Raw genomic sequence first — 17,453 nt, 5'->3', positions numbered from 1 at the left:
TTTGGAACGATAAAAGAACATCTATAATTTACACTCAAACGTTTAGCTTGTGGAGTTTATTAACATGTAATGAGGGGGGAAAAAAAGAGTACAGCTTTGTGCAGAACATTCACAAGAAGACATTCCTGGGTGCTGATGAGAGCAGAAATCATATGACAAAATAAAAAGCAAATTACAGCACATCCGGAGGCTTGTATGAATACTCTTCTCCAGGTTCACCTTGTAATCAGGCACCTTTTTGGACACTAAATAAAAGGATGCACTGATCTTATTTATCTTTAATTTTGTTGTTCAATTCAAAGTCATTCAATAATCAAATCATCTTAAAAGGTACCCTGTGGTACCATTCTGTATGACTATTTTCTTCTTTTCTATAGGTTTTCTTACGTTTAGGCACAAAAACTACTTGTTTAAGGTTTGATAACGTTCATGGTCAAAACATCATTGACTGTTAGTAGGAAACAAGATATGAGCGGCGGTCTGCGAGGTCAAAGTCCCATATTGTCGACGCATTCGCCCATCCCAGTGTGCTCCCTAAGAGATTTTATGGCACTATAACAATGTCAGGCTACTTCTGCCTTTGCTTCTGACAGGTAAGAGTCATTTTTGACATGGCCACTAGATGTGCTTGGGAAAATAAAATTGGGTCATTTTAGGCCGCGTTCAGACTGACATTAGGCTTGCCTCCTCAATCATTCGAACGGTACCCCTCTGTTGAAGCAGGGGATGCCAGCGCAGAGGGATCCGGCAAAAACGTCAAAGCAAAAACTTTAGCTGCAGTGTAACCCAACATCATTCCACAAGGTGCTGCACACGTTCCTGGTAGATTACTTTGTAACATGAACACAGAATTTCTTCTAATTACTTCGCAATGCTACAAAAAATACAATTATTGACATTGTAATAACTTTCCAGGTTATAATATTATATACCGCTCTGACGTGTTTTGGCAGCTGATAAGCCTTCAAATGCATGGATCTGTTACTCAAATTGGATTTTCTGGATTATCTCACCGGTACCTGGAGTAACATGCCCCCACCAATGCAGCCCCTTGCGTTTTTTTTAATGCAGGGTTGTCTTCTGCCAAATGATCGATGGTGTCATTTTTCTTGTGAGGACAGTCTTGTTTCACGTGCAGGGGTGGACTGGCAACAAAAAGCAGCGCAGGAAAAACAGAAGCGGCCCCAGTTTGATACACCAAATTCAAACTGACACATGTTTGTCGATCAACGAATCATTAGTAAAACATCGTAGAAAAGGTTTCAGTCGTAGTCATCTGGACACTGTTTTCAGAATCAAGACGTTTCGGCTCCCATCCGGAAGTCATTCTCAATTGTGAAAAAATTGGACGGGAACTGGAAATTTAAACTACTCTGAGTTACATAAGCCCTGCCCTCAGGAAGGAATCTGCCTGGAAGGAATCTGCCTGAGTATCGTCCCATTAGTAAAACACAATCTGTTCATTTGTATTGTTTGTGTTAGGCTAATATGTAAAACGATTAAACAAATTTTCCAAGGTTTTCCTCCCCATGTTTGTGAGTAAGTATTAAACAAATCATTTTTATTGCTGCGCTGGCTAGCAAATATTATATGCCTTATAGGCTCTAATGCAATTTTTTTTTTTTTACACTTACAATTTAGTGTAAACTTCTCTAAATGTTTGTGCACTGAGTCTGACTAGTTAAACCTTGGAAATGGTCAAACCTGCAGCGGGACTCTAGCATGGAAACCCCAAGTTTACCAATGACATTTTGTTCTCTAATTAGTTAATTTAGTTAGTTCACAGCACATAGCATGTAAGCATGACAAAGCACCTGCTCCCTGCTCACTCCTCTTTTATGTTTCTGCCTCTTCACCACTGGCCTCATCATCACCTGCAGACTACTTTAGTAGTACTTTACTTAAATTTTTTCTCTGCACCGCCGGCCGCAGGTTTTCTTTTTCTATCCATGTTTCGAGTGCTACCTACTTTTGTAGCCGAGTGCTAGATACTTTCAGTTTCAGTTGTGATGGCAACTGCTACCTGCTATGCACCAGCCGTGTCAGTGCAGCTAATATTGAATATCTTTATATACATTATAATGCAGGGGTTCGGAAAATTCCCGAACTTACCGATGGCCAGTCAGCACCTGTTCACGTGTATGCTTGGTTGCATACATGTGCGTCCACATATAACACAAGATTTAATTAACTCATGAAAAAAATTCCATAGCTCGACTAGTGGTCAGAAACTCCAAAGGGGGTACCTTTTAATAATCAGTTATATACTGTATAGAATAAGAATGTACAGGCTATATATGTACAGCTTGATTTCTTTAACCCATAATTGTCCTGACAGTATGACCTACAAAAAGAAAAGATTAAATGGGTGTTTTGATTGAAGTCAGTACTGATCAGTAACATCGTTACTGTCCTGTTCTTATCCTTGATATCTCCCACTGAAAACACCACCTTGATGAATCATGCAGAGGACGGAAAAAGAACTGAATAGCTTTTCTTTTCTTTACTCCACATATCTCGGGGAGATGGAATTCATCCTTTTCCCAACAAAGCGCCCTGTCATTTTCTTGTTATAGCTGATTTGATTGGGTTGTTGCACCTATTCCTGCACAATGACTCAAGTAGCTATAAGCATAATGTGACCTTATTGTATTCGACACACATCTGAAATCATCTTCTTCCCTCACTTATTCTTTCATTAGAATTTCATGGTGTGGCAGGGTTTTGTTTTTTTTCTTCTCATTTTTGTCCTTTGCAATTGTCTTATCTTCATACAGAAAATGCTGCACACTGCTACTTGCTGGTTATAATAATAATAATAATACAGCCTCTGCAGACCGTTTCTCTTTTCTCATGTGTCTCAGAAATAGACAATGTTGAGTAACAGCAACTCTTTTATTGTCTATAACAAACAAGATTTTATTGACACAACACAGAAAATTGTTTTTCTGCAGGAGGGAGAAGGATGTTTTCTTCAACTCAATCAATGACCTTTTTTTTTGTCCTGCTTGTGTGCTGAAATCCCCCGCTGTCTGGTACAATATATTAAGAGATCCCATCTTCACTCACCTTCAAAGTCCTGATGGTGACACACCAGCTCAGAAATGCACTGAAAACTGCTTCCACTGAAACCGTTTTCACCTTTTAAAAAGCTTACTTTCTTTTCATCTGTGGAAGTTTAAAAGTGTTTTGTGTGCAAATGAGACCAGTCAGAGTGTGTATACAAAGAGAACATTTTTCTGTTTCTTAAGGGTGAACTTAAGGGCAAGGGCTCAATAGGCTCAATCAACACAACCGCCTACGCAAAGGTACCACAGGGTACTTAAACTGTGCGGTGAGGGAAATCAACTGCTTAGCCGTATTTAATGATTTTGCCCTTAAGATATGTATTAATAGTAAAAAAAGGAAAATCTTAAAAGGGAATATGATTGCTTATGGCTTTCATAAGAACTCACTTTGGGGAAAAGACTCAAAAGGACCCTGTCTGTCTTGTCTGTGAGCTAAAAGAGACAAAGTGTGCTGCTTTTTAGAGGGAAAATGATAAATATGAAAGTCTTTGCAGGCACTGTGTTTTTAATGAGCAAGTTCTTTCAAAAGAAAACCATTACAGGGTCTTCCACTGCCACAAATATATCACAAAATAGTTGACGGCCATTTCATTTCCTTCCTGGATGAGACGTTTTCAGAGTCTTCGGTGGTCAAAGTACCTCACGAAGGAGGTTCAAACAGCTCTGAGTGATGGGCAGGAAACTGAGCTTTATAGAAAATAAAACACATAAATAATGTTTTTGTTATGGCTGTGACATTCTGTCTGCATTCCCCTGTGTCTCCTGTCTCTCCCCTGTCTGTCTCTCTCTCTGTGTGTGCGTGGGCGTGGCTGCTCCTCCCGTCTACCTCCACTGGCTCTCGACTCCAATGCTCCCACTCACCTGATGCTCATCCTCCATTCACTCCGCTCAGCCAACACACCTGCCTCCAATCCTCTGCAGCATATCTACCCCGGCTTCTCATCCACTTATAGCAAAATTATTGTTTCAACCCTTGTGGTAGTTACTAGTTGGCCAACGCTTGCACATGCTGAAACTCTGTGTTTGCTTGCATCCACTAATGTGTGTTTGTGCTTCAGGATCACTGCCCACCTGCCTGCTCTCCGTTTGCTCTGCCTGCCAGCCTTCTCTCAGCCACCGCCATTACCTCCACTGCCATTCTGCCTGTTCAGGATCCCAAATCCCAGTTAACTCCCTCACCCTTCTTCCCTTTTATTCGAGATATCCTTTTACCTTCAACCTCCTTGTCTGAGTCCTGCGTGTGAGTCAGTTTTCTGGTTCTCGCTGAGTTAAAAAATGTAATCACAGAGGGGAAAGAGGTTGAACCTGCCTTTCTTCTCTGGCAGCTTTATTGTTTTTTAGCAACAAACAACTACATTTTATTTTATTTTTTGACAGCATGAGTTTCATTTTGCGGTGAAACTGGCATTTGGATACCTACGGTTTGATTGAATACTAAGCACCCGTGGGACAGCTGCCGTACTCTTTAATGACAAACAACACAAAGGAAGAAGTGATCAATTTTGCAGGAGACAGATTGTTTTATTAAAGCACATCAGTTGCTCATGAGTGTTTTGGTGTGTGTGTGTGTGTGTGTGTGTGTGTGTGTGTGCTGAATAACAAGTCCAGTGTGATAGACTGGGCTGGTGCTTAGATGGATTGTCACCAGTTTGATCTTTCCATCTGTGCCTGCTTAAACATCTGAAAACAAGAAAATTAACTCCTCCAGTTATTTTCTTTTTGGTTTTTAATATGTTTGGGAGTATAGTTTGGATGATTGTGGGGTTTTGCAGTGGTTATTTGATTGAATGTGTGTGGTGTGTGTGTGTGTGTATATATATATATATATATATATATATATATATATATATATATATAATTTTCCTAAAATCTGCATTCATATTATTAGTAATAGTATTATTAGTATTCCCTGTAGTTTCCAATTTGCCCACTGTAGCATCTTTGCTAAATTTTATCCATGGATTAATGGATTATTCCAAGTAATTAATTTGGCTCATTGGTGTATATTTAATAGTTTTTGGACAACAATGGAGCTCTATGGCACAGAGGAATAAGCTAAATGGCTACACAGGAAATACTTGATAGTAGGATCCAGTCATTGTGGGATTTGTGATAATAAGAAAAATATAGAATAGTACCTTATCTTTGAAAAACACACAAGCATGCTATGTGGTGTACTGTAGTTCTAAGGTAAATTTTGCAGCTCTTTTCTTTCTTGACTTATTTGACAGTTAAAGTATTGGTCATACGATAAGCTATTACGCAGACTGATTTTGCCTGTGAATAACACAAATTAAATGTGGATGTATAAATAACCAGACTATAATCAAGTCTATTCATGTCCAATCTAAACAACATTCATAAGTGGTTTGAAAGGTCACTCAAATCACAATGCAGTGCACTTTAGTCTCACCACTCAAAATCAAAGTGTTTTTCCCACATCACTCCCCTGCAACATGGACTTGACAGCGCACTTTGTAACAGGAACAGCAGTGAACAACATGGAGAGGAGTCAGCAGGCATTTTGCACAATGAAGAGGTTTTATGATTATCATGAATACACTGTCTTTTTTGTTTCAATGATTCAGATAGGTCTGGTGTTGTCCTTACTGACATCTGTTTCCATCTGTTAGAAAAAAACGACAAAGCCAATCAGAGCTTTGTAGGCAGAATAAAGAATGTGGACGTCAACTTTCTGTGCCAGACCCAGACAAAGAGCGACCCAAAAATGGCGACAAGCGTGGATAAGATCGACACAGCAAGCACAAGTCCGCTTTCAGAAATGACTCTCACATCAACAGATTTTAAAAAACGTTATGTGCTCTCAGCATTGGAATTGCCAGCGATCAGTGGATTTGATCGCTGTGGCAAAGTATATCTGTACAAATCAAAGTTTAACTTCCACCCGCAAATTCGCACCGTTGACCGATAGCAAGCTATCTTGACAGTGCTGACTTTTGAGTGAATGGAGATTCCAAAATGGCGGAAGCTATTGTAGCTTATTAGCTGTGTTGCACCATCCAGGTTTACTGAACCTCCTCTGTCAGAGTATGAACGGCTTCACACAAGAGGCACGGTTTGTAGGTATGAGTCAGGGGTCGATGGTACAAATACATCTTTTGAATAAACTGTGTGAACTTATTGTCCCATTACTGACCGAGCTAACGAGCTTGCTAACTACCTCGGAGAGCTTTTATCCCCCTCCACAATATCTTTTTGTCCAATCCTGAGAACAAAATACCACGGGGGAGTAAACGGCTCAGTAGAGAAAAAAGAAAAAAGCCCAGAGAGCTATTGTGACTGACGGGCGCTAGCGTGTTCCCGGCTGACTGGTGTGTTAGCCGTTAGCTTGCCAGCTACAGTAATTTATTTTATTTAATAAAACTAGCCCTGTGAGCAGTCACTACGTCACCGAGCTTCTAGAATCAAATATTTCGCAACGATCATTGGATAAATATTCAGTGCCACTTATTGGTGTGACCGGGTTGTAAAATTCACATAAGAAACAACACAACACACACTGATTACAAGGCTACATCACATCAGATGGATTAAGTACAGTATTTACACATTCAGTAACTCAACTGTTCCACTGCTTGCTGACAACAGCAGCGCCAACAATTTGAAATGATCCACAAGCTTTAAAATAATAATAGCAAAGTGACAAAATGAAAAGGCAGTGCACAGCTTCAGAGGGGAAACAGGTCTCTTCCTAATCTTTGGCAATAGCTTTTCACACAAAGTAAGTGGTCTGTTTTGACTAACACAGCAACTCACTCACTTTACCACATAAGAGCTCCATTTACACCTGCTGCTGCTCCTCACCTGCTTTAGCCTCCCCAAACCACTCTGACACGATGCAGCCATTAGAGATGTGAGAGGAAGGGTGAGGAAAATGTCTGACAAACATTTCAGAAGCATATACATGTTCATTTTGTTGTATTTTACTTTGCAGTTTAAATAATGTTCCCTCCATCAAATGCAGAGAGAAAGAACACTGGTATACTTCTTGGTACTTAAATTCAGCTCACTATATTTAAACACTGCCATCACTTGCTACCATATAGATACAGGGCCTTTGCAAGTGGCACAAATTTAATTCCCATCAGGTTTGTCTTGATTATAAATAGATAAACACATCCAGTTTCTGATAACTTAGAGAAATATAGATTATTGAAGAATATGACAGAAGAGGAAACCACATTTAAGCAATAATAATAGATTTTTTGGCCACTTGGGGACGGAGAACAAGCTGTATGTTGTAGTTAACGATCTAAAAAAGGACCCAAAAGCAGGACGCAGAGAGAGAGAACTGGAAGTTAGTTTTTATTAGCACAATGATATAATGGATGGATCACTTTTAGGTGAGAGCTCCAGAGCAGGTGAGGCAGGCGGAGAACGCTGCGTTTGTCACTGTGAGACACTTTTCATGTTAAACATAGTCATGTAAACGGTTCTTAACATAAACTGATTGATTAGTGCAGCTTTAACAACTTTTAAATACCGTATGTCTTGAAATAATAACCTATTCCACTTACAGTTTGCAAATCTGAATAGATTTGTTGTCATATTTGATAGATTGGGGAAATGCTTTAATCCAAAACCACTTAAAAGAAATCAAGTTGCTTCGTTTTTTCTGAGTTTTCCGCTGAAATACCAGTAACATGTCAACATTTAACATTTTAAGGTTAAAGAAAACAGTCAGGTGTTAGGTGTAAATCCCAAATGTTTTGCTCATTTTTTAATAACCAAGTAGGTTTCCAGGTTTCTAATGTGTGTAAAGATGTGTTATACAGTGTCAAGCATTCATGAAGATATTCAACTTTTATTTCTTCACCTGTAAATAATTTAATTTGTATGTTTTTCTTATGTTTTAATGTTTTCAACACTTAGATCTACACAGTGTACAGTAGAACACCTTTCTTGAATTAAAAGTGATTATGTGTTGCCAGTGTTGTTATTTGCACATGTAAATAAAGACTAAATATTTATAAAGTGTTACATAAAAACAAATCCTTAAGGGCTCTCAATGGGCCAAAACCAGGACAAAACAACAAACACAAAGAAAACAGGTAACCCTTCACAGAAATTGAATGACATCGCAATTCAAGAGATGAGTGGTAAGTAATAAACAATATATGAGTGAAGAAAGCAGCATGGAAAAAAAGACTTCCCTCTCATGTTGCAATGAAATGAAATCACAGTAAACTGATACTTCATCAAGCATTTCCTTTTTATCACCGGCTGATCAGAAGTGGTGTCAGGAAGCGTGCAAACATGCACTGGGCTGCCATTGCTGATTAACTTTGGAACGGGGTAGTGAGGGGAACTTCAAAATGGCAGTCACAATCTTGAGATGGATGTGTTTTCCCCTGAAGGTATAGGAAACAGTAATTATGTCTGTGCATGGATGTTGTTTCATAATTTACTGTAGCAAGAAAAGACACAGTGAGGAAGAATATAGAGCTTTATCCCACCTGAATCTTTCCACCTGTTTGGGAGCGACAATCTCAAAACTTTACTCAAAACCAGACCACTCAGCGGACAGGGTGTAACAGGATATATGTTCTGTGGCTTCACAACGTCAGTTTTTAAGACTTTATCAGAGGACATTTTTAGGTCCCTGCACTGCCAGCAGCCATTTAATCCCTGCTAGGTGAAAGCTGCTTCAAGTGGTTCTTTTAACGGTTTGAAGCAGAGTGAAAAACTGAAAATGTCTTCAGGTATTTTTACCCAACACACATTTGGTGGGAAGTGATCTGGAAGACGTGGTCTAGCATTAATCTAAAAGAGCGCATAGAATATGAAAACACAGTACCAACACCATTGAAATAACTGATTTCACAAAACGATGCAAAAAGCAATCCTCAACTTACATTTTGGCGTTCCATTTACATGGTTTTCAATTTTGGTGGAGGCCATCAAATCAGTGTTCTGTGTGTATTAAAAGCTAAAGCAAAAAGGTACAAGAGAAATACTGATCTCATTTACTGTGGGTTTTTTTCATCCAGTATTCATGATCTTTCTGGGCCAGATAAGAGATGTCTGCAGCAAGTAAGAGACCAAAGAACCTAAGAGAACTTTGTTTCAGTACATGTGATAGTCTTCAGTACATGAACACAGAGGCACACGTGCCTTTTCCTGGGAAAAGGGAGTAGATCTTGGTGAGAATTACCCAGAAACACTGGGATTTTAATTCCCATTATTCAACCCTAATTATAACCCATTAATTACATTTTCAGAATTGTACTGCAAAAGGTGCATTACCCTTACGGGCCCAAACCTAGGATAAGGCTGATGTTATTCTTTATTTTCCTTATTGTCAGCAACACCATGAAAAGACCAAAACAAATAATGCAGTAGTCTGTCTCTCAAAACTTTCCTCCTTCCCCACCTTGTCTGTCCTCACAGCCCCGAGCACATTTGTTCTGGCTGAAGACGTAAATCATTAAAAACAGCTCATAAATATATAGTTGTTTCATTTCTAAAAAGGCTCAATGACTTCCCAAATCAGCTGGGCTCTGTAGTTTTTAGAAACACTAGTCAAAAAGTAGGAAATAGTGCATTTGTTGGGGCCTATTTTCATCTGCGGACTAATACACATTTGGTGCTCTGAGTACTTATGGCAGCAGGAGGGGATGTACTGTATATGGGATTTTTAATTGTTTTTGGACAACAATGGAGCTCTATGGCACAGAAGAATAAGATATCAGGTTTTGGATACACACACTTTGGTTTCGGTCTTTTCATAGGTTTTTTCATGGGACAATAAGAAAAATATAAAATATTGCCAGCCTTGTCCTTTAACTGTCATTGGACAAGATGAGAGGGCGACTGCATCATTTGTGGAGGGCAACATCCTTCTTTGTCTTGCCTCTGCATTGTAAAATAGCTGAGACGAGGCAGAGTGGTGTGTTCAGAAGGACAGGAGGGAAGAAATGCAGTGCGGTGTAAGCAGTATGCCACAGGATAAATGATGAGCCCTGCTGATCCCAGTCAGTGATCAGAGGCTTCAGGTCAGTGTCAGCCTGCTGCATGAGCAAATCAATGATCCTTTCAGATGCCAGCTCAAGTAATGAAGCATCAGGTAGATACTTCACTGACTAAATCCTGTCCAAGTTCCCCACTTAAAAAAATCCTGTGTATGCCCATCTGTGTCATAATTGACACCATCAAAAGCAGCATTAGCATTGTTGAGCTTAAATTTAGGAAATTGTTCATCCCGTCTCTTCCTCAGGTTTACAGCAGGTGATATCCAAATCTCTGATGTAAACCATAAATAACTGTGTATAAAACATTTTTTTATTGCTTAAATATTTTTATGTAACATGTTTTAATCATGGCATTGCACTACAGTTTATCATGTTGCTAGTGACAGCTTAGTTTCCACTTTAAGGGAATATATCTACATACTGTAAAGCTTCTTCATATGGACTTATTACAAATTATTTTGTCTTAAAGGAACTCTTTACAACTTTCAAACAGTTTCAAACATGTTCCTCATGAAACATCTGCAAAGCCCAATAGCTGATATGTGGAAATGTGTGAAACCAAGTGAGGTCGTACAGCTGTTGGATGATCTGATGTGCAGATCTTAAGTTTAAGGTTTCTTTTTCTTTTATTTTTTCTTCATTCAATGTAAAATAAGCTTCTTTGCTTTCTCCATTTAACGTTTGTCATGTTCATCTTGTTCTGCCTCTATTTTTTCCTCTTCGTGTTTTATTGTAGCTTCAGACCAGTCAAACTGCACCACAGTCAGCCTGAAATAATCACTGAAACCAGACACTATCCAGGCAGAGTTCATAGACCAAACTATGATACTCTCCAAGTTGTGTCCTCACTTGGTTTATTTTGTGTATCCAGTTTCGATATCTGTGTCTGGCTTGCAGTCTATGCTGAAAAATAGCGATACCAAGAAGTGTGCTTTGGTTTGTGTTCATTTGTTTGAGAGAGAGCGATAGTGAATGAGGAGAGGGAGTGCTGGTAGCGAGAAAGCTGGTTAATCAGAGAAATAAAACATAAAATAAAAAAATGTTTCCTTATTGTGCCATAGGGGTTACATTCTAAAGCACAAATAAACGCCCCCACACAACGTTGCTGTTACAGAACAGACAGGCAGGGGACACCAAGATGGACCAGAATGTTCTTTATTGGATAACAGCCCAAAAGAGTGGGTATAAAGAGAAGGAAGTCTGTAGGAGGGAGAATGCACTGGAGACTGGAGATCGCTGGAGAAGGGAGATCGCTTGGAGAAGGGCGATATAGGTATTATGCCGAGTGGCATGGAGAGTCTTAAATTCAAACAAGGTCGGACCCATACTGAGGTGAGTGCAGGGCTTTTATGCTGACTGTGATTGGGAGCTAATGTGGAGCAGGAGTGTGATTGTGAGCAGGTTTGGATCATTAGTGGGTAGTGGAGCCTGGAGTATCCCTGACAGTTGCACAACCCTGCGGCTAATCGCCACAGCGCCTGATTTGGTCTGAATACGGCCTAAGCGTTGTTAGCCGTTTCCCCAAAGATACATTTCCCCTCTAAACTTCTGTGATGGTTTCATTTAAATAACAATTCAAGGCCTAAAGAGGTATAATTATTATTTTTCTTTTTTTTTAAAGCAGAGATTAAAGTCCAAAAAAGATTTGTGTGGCAGAACTTTTTTCTACCCCATTAATTATGTCACAACTCCTCCGTTTTATCTTATGACCCTTAAGAGGGGGCCTGACCCTGAGGCTGGAAACCACTGCACTAAACTACCTAACTAAAGTAGTTAAAAGTAGCTCCAGCTTGACCAGCTACAACAGTAAAATGCTGCTTACACATTGATGCATCAGTATTAACAATGTTCATTAAGTCTACCATGCAATAATAACTACATGTGTTAATTCACTCCAAACTCATTATGAATACAAATCATCTGATGGATAACCTGAGGATAACGATGATCATGGCAGCAGAATTAGCCCAAAACAACGGCTGATGATGAAATTTTTTATGGAGGAACATATCTGCAGTGTACAGCGGAGCACTGTATCATCATTATTGCAATATGTTTAGCAGATTTGTATTACAAGTAGGTTCAAATGTATGTGAACTGCATGTGGAAGGATGATGGAATGAGTCATTGTCAACATGTGTTTATTAATAAGCCAACTGTTGCATGCTGTTTATGTATAAAAGTCTAGCCCGTTAATAAAACCAATAAAACAGAAAAGGAAGCCTTAACCTCTAAATCATTCAATTTAGATGCAGACAAACAACTTTTTTCAAGCACTGCTCGAAACCTGTGATGGTAAAAAAAAATCTATATAATAATAAAAAGTCTAAGGTAAATGAAGTGATAAGAGAGAGCCACTGAAGGCAGAAGCCCTTTCTGCACAGAGATCTTTTAAAAGAAAAGGAGATGCTGTAGCTATTGATGACCATTGATTTGCACCCTAACATGTTTCAAGGCTTTGCCACAACATCTGGTGATGAGAAGTTGATCAGCTGTTCTGTAGCAGAGTTGGAGAAATGGAAGCAGCCACTTATGAAAGCAGGGTGAAAACACAAAGCAGAAATGCATTACACAAGAGTCTGCTGAGAGCAAACCCTTGTCACTGTCCAAGGTGCTGCATTTACTTTGAAAACTTGAGAGGGCAGAAGCTTTCCTCTGCCTCCGGTCGAAACACTCTGAGAAATGTACAGCACATGCTTTACAAAGCTCTTGTTTTTAGGGTGGAAAAGAAGGTGAGACCTTTCCACGGGCAGTTCACTGTGTATCCACGTTCAAACCCTGCAATTTAAATCATCTTTAAACAGTCTATTTCATGTTTTCCATTCCAAATATGTTCCTAAATCTTCTGACATCCTTAAATGAAGCTTAAACTGGTCAAGTCACAGTAGTACAGTCTTTTATCGGCAGAGGTGGGAAGTAAGTAGATGCATTTGTTCAAGTGATGTACTTTAAGACAATTAGTACTAGTACTTGACAATTACCATTTTTGGACTACTTTTGCTGCATAACATTGTACTGTTTACTTTGACTTTGCTTTTATTTAGCTCGTAAGATATGGCTTTTTTCAGATAAAAAAAATTATTGTATCTCTAAAATATCAACATTTGGTTTTAAAAATGTAGCGCACATTTTAACCAAAATTTCTGACTCATTCCTGCTTGAGTCAGACTCATACCGCCAAATTTGAGACCAAAATGCAACCTGACCCAACATTATATTTTAGTCAATCAGAGCTATTGTACAGGTTATACAAGGTTATAATGTTATAATGAAAGAGGGAAAGAGCAATTTCTTAATAATTTACATTTGAAAATATCCAAACCTGAACTTGACCAGAAGCTGTAGGCAGAAACATTTCTACTGCAGAATGGCTGAGCACACCAGTCTAGTACAATGCCAGAGGTATAGAGGTGTTTTTCAGAGCAGTTTTCCAGAGTGGATGATCGGCAGATCTGTAGCTGCAAAAGACAAAGCCATGAAGAAGCAATCTCAGTCAGGTATGGTGATTTATCCTGACACACATGCACAGAGTATGAGGAAAATGGTCACAGACACTGTTCACTACTATATTGAACAATTCAATGCAATATTCCTTGAAATAAAAAAAAGGCATTGCATTGCACAGTTTATAATAGGCATGACAAGATTGGGTCTCCCAGAAAATGTCAAGCTGTGAATTTCCACAAATATCAGTTTCAGCACTCCCAGAGACAAGAAGGGACTAATCTGATTTATCACATAATATATTCCTAAAGTATAATATATAATATATTCCCTCTGGGCTGCATAGTAGGTGGGCTCCAGAGTGCTAATTGTCCTTATCAAACATGAAAAGTTACTTGCTCTAATCATGTAAGTCATAATGGCATAATTTCACTAGAATTACCATATGCATGGCATGAATGTCTTTGATTAATGATTGACTTCTGTCTGTGTATCCATAAAAGCACATTTCTAAAAGTGGATAGTGTATGCAGCAGGCATGTGATTGGCAAAGGAGGGCGCGGCACTGCCCCCCGATAACTGCTGTAAATGGGTTGTCAGGCGTTTTAGAGAGTATAATTTTACTTTCAAGTATCGTTAACGCTAGCTGCCGGCTAATTTAGTTCATCCCACTTGATGGGATGAAATAAATGGGATAGCCAACCTCCCACTCACCTTCTGTCCTTTTAAAATCGGCAGGTTGAGCTCAAGCTGAACGCAAACAAACATCTTTGTGGATACTTGGAAAGGAAAAAAAATCTTCATGCACTTCAGCCAATAGATGTCCTCAAATCCTCTCCATTTCACTCGGGCAGCCAGCTGCAACCCGTTCTCCTTCCCGTGTCAAGTACCAACGTTTTGTCACCCATTTATCCAACACTTTTAGCTAACAATTTCAAGCCTCTGTTCTAACCATATCCATTACTTTTAGCTATCTATTTTAAACATGTATCCATAAGCTGTCTATTTCAACTGTTCACCCTTTACTTTTAGCTATCTATTTTAACCATTTACATTTAGCTAACTATTTCTACTGTTTAAACCATTTTAGCTAACAATTTAAACTGTTTAGCCTTAGTTTACTTTTAGCTATCCATTTAAACCATTTATCCCCAACTTTTAGCTAACTTTTTCAACCATTTATCCCTTACTTACCATTTATGTTAATGTTTATCCATAATTTTTAGCTAACTGTTTAGACTTCTCTGCTTGCTTGCAACACATAGTGTTCAGATGTTACAGCTGACTCAATATGTGTTTTTTCTTATTTTTTAAATCAGAATTTCTGTGTTTTCAAAATAGTTGAGCTACTCCACAATCTTTCCACGTACCCCTTGGCTGAAGAAGTACTACCCTCTGAGGAAGGGTCTACAAGTGGGGCCCCTAGTTGGAAATTACTGCTGTATGTTACTTCAATATAATATACTGCAGATTTGGTAAAAGTGTCTTAAGCTTAGGACAAGCCTGAAGAGCTGAAATCTACAAAGACTGGACAAACCACATATAAAGATTGTTTCAACTAACTTGAATCTTTACATATCTCACTTTACATATCACACACTATATGATTTTATCTGCTGACTGTCAAAACGATCAGTCCGATCAGTCATCACGCCCAAATCATATTCATAATCGGCTCAACAAACGTAACAACAGAGGAAAAGTTGGGTTTATTTGAAGTGAGTGCATTCATGCCCATCCACCTGCCTCCACAAAGCAGAGCTGTTCCTGTAATTAAGATGGTACCAGCAAAGTAATAGTAAAAGCTGTTTATTGTGAATGCACAGGAAAGTCACAAATACCTTTTTTCTCCCACAACAAAAACGAAAATAGTAATACAGTACAGTTAATGCTTTACAGCAAAATTGAGTCCTTTGGTGGAAAAAAAAACCTTCAGCCATGGAGCCATCTTAATGTGTAAGCCTGGGCAAAAGGAACAAAGATGGTAATGGTGCTGACGAAGGATTTTCTTTTCACAGATAGGTGAGAAATGTTCCAATAATGCAGCAGCTGTGATTAGCGAGACCTTTGTTGAGTCTATGCGATGCTATCAGTCTTGTTAAAGCGGAGACAAAGATCCGATATTGTAGCCTACTCACATGGGACTTCTGGTGGAAGAAAACACAACAAATGCTGTAAGGTTTTATAAGGTAGGAGTGGGTGTGATAATATATGTGTGTGTGTGCTTGTGTGTATGCATGCATTGAAGTGTGAGTGGGTGTGTGTTTGTTGTAAATTTGCTTATGGAGAGTGGAGTTGTACCTTGCTGACCAATAACATCTAACCCTCTGATTTTCATAGTCTGAAGGCCGCTCACAATGACTTTCCTGGGGTTTGTGCTCCCTTTTTTTAGTTTTTAAAAGGTGTCTGAGGCCGTGTGACCTTCAGTATGTAAAAATACAAAGTCTTCCTTTTAGTGAATTTACACATGCAGGTAAAAAAAAGTGCATGTTTTCATGTTAAAATTTGAATTCCTTGCAATGTCAGTGCAGTTTTTGGTGGTTTTGAGTGATAGTTTATCTATGAACTGTGATCTGGCATTTCAAAACATTACTCTGATTGGCCCCAAGGAAAGGTCAATATCTGAAATCTTTGAAAGCCTTCACTGCCACACCACTGGTCCGATTGGAGAGACGATGTATGTTGTTAACTGGTCTTAACAACTGCTTGTGTCATTCATAGGGGGGTGGCATGTTCACTGTTGCATCATTTTTATTTTTATTGCCTGTGATGAGTTTACAGTCTAGTCTATGAACCTGATTATGAGGCTGAATGTCACAGTGTGGAAAGGGGCTCTCTTCTAGAAATTTTAACATCTTCACAGCCAGTCATTTTCATGCAGTTTTCAGCATGATGCTTGCAAATTTTGAATTTGTTGGTGTCATATTGAAAAATAACCCCTTTTTTACAACTACAAAAAAGGGGTTACATTCAATGTATCACAACTGGACTTGGTCTTGATTTGCATCATTTCTTCCATCACTGATGAAATCCTTCCTATCAGGCAGCTTTTCAGCCTTTGAATTAATACACCCTCTGCAATGCCTCCTCTCAGCAGGTTCAGATCATCTGGCTCAGGGATAGTGGAGTGCAGTCTGCCAACCAGGCCCCACTATTCATTCTGCTGGTGAGAGCTTTTTCTTGAAGTTTGTTTAAGAAATTAGTCTAATTGTCTGTATTAGTCTAATAAACAGCGTTTACTGTCTGGACAAGTATAAATCACAAACAAACTTCATCAACCATTAACATTCCCAGGATGAGGTAGATATCATCTCTTTTCCTTATTGTTGGTAGCATAGTAGTACATTCTAAATTCTGTAATGGGAGAGCAGAGTATCCCTGTGCAAAGGTTGGGTTACTATAGGACTGCCCCTGAGTTGGACCTTAGCATGGGTGCCTTGAAGTTGGTCGAATGCCTCCTGCCTCTAGGTAACAGCCACAGCTACATGCTAAGCTAAGCTGTCTAAAGGAAATGTGCTCCCAATGGGCTATCCCCAATGTTAAAAATTAACAAATCGCTTACTGGCTATAGTGCAACCTCAGCTGTTACTCACATTCAAATCTAGCTCCAGAGACATTTTTATATAGATATTTAAATAGTTTCCAGTGTTTTTAACGGCAATATTTTAGCTGAAGTGAGCATACATTCTCTGTAAAAATGTGTATCCTTTTTAGACTTGTAATAAACTCACTAACCATGTCTATGTGTATAAGAACTCTTTACAGACAGCAATGATATGAGACAATCATGATGTGACTTGCTATGCTCTAAACTTACAGATTTCAGATTTAACTGTTGACATTGTAGATATAAATACATCGTAGTTGTATTGGACATATGTTATATGTGTCATTACCTTACCATTAGAGATTCAGTGGAAATTTCCAGTAGCTGTTTTTAATCACATCA

This window comes from Siniperca chuatsi, linkage group LG5 (genome assembly GCF_020085105.1).
Source record: "Siniperca chuatsi isolate FFG_IHB_CAS linkage group LG5, ASM2008510v1, whole genome shotgun sequence".
NCBI classification, from domain to species: Eukaryota; Metazoa; Chordata; class Actinopteri; order Centrarchiformes; family Sinipercidae; genus Siniperca; species Siniperca chuatsi.
The sequence above is the reverse complement of the archived record's forward strand: the minus strand, read 5'-3'. Positions refer to the sequence as shown.